A 4,342-nucleotide genomic window follows, 5' to 3' on the forward strand; every position below is an offset into this window, starting at 1 on the left:
ATTTAAGTGTACCCATTTCTTTTAGGATCTTAGTGAAGGCTAACACAGCCAAGAAACATCAGTACCTTCACATTTTCCTTCTGAGTCCCTGAAACTTTCAAGTGGTCTGAGTCCCAAGTTTCTACAGGCTTAATAAGTTTTCCCTCATTGCATAATGATGGCCAGCTTCCCAGCCATGGATAGATGCACATTTTCTGAATTCCATCTTCTCTTCCCTAGATAAGCTTGCAGGCTGAGCTCTGTGACTTGCTGTGCAATATTTCTAGCCCCTACTTCTATGTCAATTAGAGTTCTCTGGTTGCAAACACAGAAACTATTTCTGTCTAACTTACAGAGAAAATTTATCTTTTAAAAATACATGGGTAGTTCACAGAAAAGCTGGAAAACAATGAATTCTCATGTAATTTTTTAACACACTGATATATGAACGGGGAAATGTAGCTCATTTATAGCCTTGCTGATGTGCTCTAAGACACTGGGCTCTACGCTCTGCAGCTGTGCCTGTGTCCCCTTTATCTAAATTTAACTGAGATGAGTAGAAAACAGTATCTAACTGTACTGTCCTGCTAAAATTGCCCACCAGAGGAAGGAGTAATCCTCAAAGGATGATGAATTTTATGACGCATAAATTTTGTGTCAAAAATTTACAAAAAATGAAGAAATACAAAATACACTGGCTTTAAATGAACTGTAGAACATTTCTTTAAGTTCCACCATGTCTCTCTCTTCTAGTCCTAAGTAAATTCACAATTTTTTAGGAACTATGTTTGGCTCAATCATCACTTTATTTCAGCTTCCCCATTCCCAAAACATGTCATGTTACACATAAACTTTGGGAAATATTCCCAGCATCCTTTGAAACAGCTACCAAAATCAATAATATTGAGAAAGGGAGACTCTGCAGATAGATTTGACCTGTTCCTCTGAGACCTTATAAATAGTTTCTCTCAAAGAGAAGGAAGATCATTACTTTAGGGTGATATTAGCCAGATTAGATCTCATCCACTAGACTGGCATCTTCATGAGGGTGGACAGGGGCTAATTTTCTTCATAATATCCCCAAAGTTTAACTTGGTGCCTGGGATACCTCAGTCTATTCAGTATATGACACAGCTGCTATTCTTGTTTGATTGTACCTCATTAGGCTCATTCCCTGAATACTTTTTTATTGTTTCCATGTGAAGATAATGGTGAGTAATATAGATATGGCACTTACTCTTACTATTCTGACTTTTATTTAGGTATGTGCTTGATTAATTAAATATACTTTAGTCATAAGTGAGAGATTTAAAATGCAATAATATAGCAGTAATCTAGGCTTATTATTCTGTAGGAGAGGAAGAGTTATTATCTTGAACAGAGAAAATGAGCCATAAAGAACTAAGACAGAGGCTTTTCATGGAAAGCAAGATATTAATTGCAGCCAATCTTATTTTGTTTTTGTTTTTCTTCCAGTACCAGGAATCTAACCCACGACCTTGCGCTTGCCAGGCAGGCTCTGTGCCTCTGAGTCAAATCCCCAGCCCCTTTGCAGCCAAGCTTTTTATGACACACTCGTACTATGTGGATAGCCTGAGTTTTCGTGGGGCTGATGTGAGACAGAAGAATGAAATGAAGGACTCTTTTGATGTATTCTAATTTTGGGGTTTTTGATTTAGATCTTTGCTATTGAGAAGTGACAGGCAGTATAATAGATTTGGGTGCAATGATATTCTAAAAGAAGAATTGAGGAATTTTACTTGACAAGCATATTCTTTTTGGTAATTTGTAAATTTAAATATTTAGATGTGAGTCTTATATAGGAACACAATAATTAATGTCAATCGCATATAAAAAGTTCCATGAAAACAAATAGCTCAGAAATGTAGATCTTACTAAACTAAGTGGACTGTGGCTCTTAGTTTGAGCTTTCTGTACAATAAATCATAAACTGAGCGGATTAAATCACAGGTGATTTACACCACAGTTTCTGCAAGATAGAAGTTTGGCTGTGGTGAAGCTGGTTCTGGGCGCAGGCTCTTACTTGGCGGAACCAGCACACTGGCCAGGAAAGCAAGGCTCAGCTGGGTGCAGGCTCATCTTCCAAGGCTGTCTGTTGTCAGCAAGATTAATTTCCTTATGCTCGTACAAATGAGGTCTCTGGTTTTTCTTTTTGTCCCCGAGATTTCAGCCAGGGAGATTTTTTCAGGTCCTGGAGTCTGCTGCAGGTAGCCTCAGGGGCCAGGGATGGTTCTGCCTTGAAGCCATCTACACATGTCCCTCTAGCTTCCTTCTCTGTGACAGCAACTATATGGGCTCAGAGGAACAGGTCAGATCTATCCACAGAGTCTCCTTATCTCAGTATTACTGATGTTGGAGTGGAATTACATCTGCAAAACTTCCTCACAGCAGTTAACGCATTAATACTTCTAAAAATCCTTTTTAATTATGGTAGCTGTTTCAAAGGATGCCGAGAATATTTCCCTAAGCTTATGTGTCACATGACATGCTTTGGGAATGGAGAAGCTGAAATAAAGTGATAATTGAGCCAAACATATTTTCTAAAAAATTGTGAATTTACTTAGAACAGGACTAGAACAGACAGACATGATGGAATTTAAAGAAATGTTCTACAGCTCAGTTAAAACCAGTGTATTTTGTATTTCTTCATTTTTTGTAAATTTTTGACACAATTTATGCATGATAAAATTCATCCACATAAAGTGTACAAGTCATTGGTTTTAAATCGAGATATGTTTCAATACCATAAAATGTACCATTTCAAGGTGAAAAGTTTAGTTGTGAATATATTCAAAACTGTGTTACCAGTACCACTATATTACTTCCAGACATTTTCATCACCCACAAGGTAAACCCCATCCCTATTAGCAGTCACTCTGATTTCTTCCTTTCTTTGGCTTCTGGAAACCATTAATTGATTACTTTGTGATAGGTGGACTACTACGTTCATTTCATCCCTTATGACAGAAAAGTAACCCACTGCATGGAGGGAGATATTACATTTTGCTTATCCATTCAACGGCTGGTGGACATTTGGATTGTTGCCACCACTGTCTTTTATGAGATACTGCTGCTGTGAACACTCATGTAAAATTGCTTGTGTGCACACGGGTGCGTTATTTTCAGTTCTTTGGCTGTATACTAGGAGTGGAATTGCTAGATCCTACGGTAACTCCATGTTTAATATTTTAGGAAATGACCAAACTGTTTCCAAAGTTCCTGACCTACTAAGACTGTTCCAACTTCAGTAATCATTGCTAACACTGCTGTTTGTCTATTATCTCTGTTCTAGCCATCTCAGTGAGTGTGAAGTTTACCTGCCTGCTTGTTATTTTTAAATTGGTATTTCCCTAAAGGTTACTGATGCTGAGCACCTTTTCCTGTGCTAATTGACTATTAGAGGCTCTCCTTTGGAGAAATCCTTCGCCCACTTTTAGTTGAGTTGCCTTTTTATTGTTGAGTTCTCTCTTTATATATTCTGGATGTGGGCTGCAAATATTTTCTCCCAGTTTGTGGGCTGTCTTGCTCGAAGCAAAAAAACCTTTTATTTTGATGAAGTTCATTTCACTTTTCCCCTCAGCATCCACTGGCAAATCCCGGGTAACTGACTTCCACGGCGTTTCTACGACTCTAACAGGAATAAGCCAAAGAGGAGATGCCGGAAGGGAGGTGTTTGTGCCTGACAAACAGAGTGAGCCGCAGTTGCTGAAGGAAGGCATGTCTTTTTGAAATGCTGACGACTTGTGTCCGCCAGTGTGCACAGCGCACCTCCCACCTGTCAGGTGTTGTGATAGGTGCAGACGGCCTGCCATCACAGAGCGTATCTCAAGCTGGACATGAGGCAAACGAGCGACGAAGAGCAGAGCCTCACAGACCTTAGTGATCAGTTGTAAAAAAGAGTGAGGTTGGGCTGGGAATGGTTGTGGGGTTTCGTGTGCACTGGGCGTGCAGCAAGGGCCAGGTAGAGCGACGTTTGAGCAGAGACCTGGACAGAAGAGCAGCAACCGTGATGGGGTCTAGGACAGAGCTTTAGGGCAGCAGAAACACCGCACGGGAGCGACCTGCGAGGGAGGCTAGGAGCGAGCCGCAGGCGCAGGCAGGGCTCGGGCGTCGAGCGGGCGAGGACAGCGCGGCCCCGGGCAGGTATGGGGCTTCCCGCTGAGTTCGCCTCAGCACCTGCAGGTCGTTCTCCAAGGCAGTCACGCGTCCCAGGCTTTTGCGGACCTCCTGCACCTGGACACCGCGCGACGGCCTCAGATTTGCAGGCAGCTGTGCCTTGTTAAAGGCAGGCGCCCCCGCTGCGCCCGGCCCGGGCCGGGTCTCGCTCCTCCGGCGCGGTCCC

Source organism: Chinchilla lanigera, unplaced genomic scaffold (assembly GCF_000276665.1).
Source record: "Chinchilla lanigera isolate Chin_1 unplaced genomic scaffold, ChiLan1.0 scaffold00010, whole genome shotgun sequence".
In the NCBI taxonomy this organism is placed as follows: domain Eukaryota; kingdom Metazoa; phylum Chordata; class Mammalia; order Rodentia; family Chinchillidae; genus Chinchilla; species Chinchilla lanigera.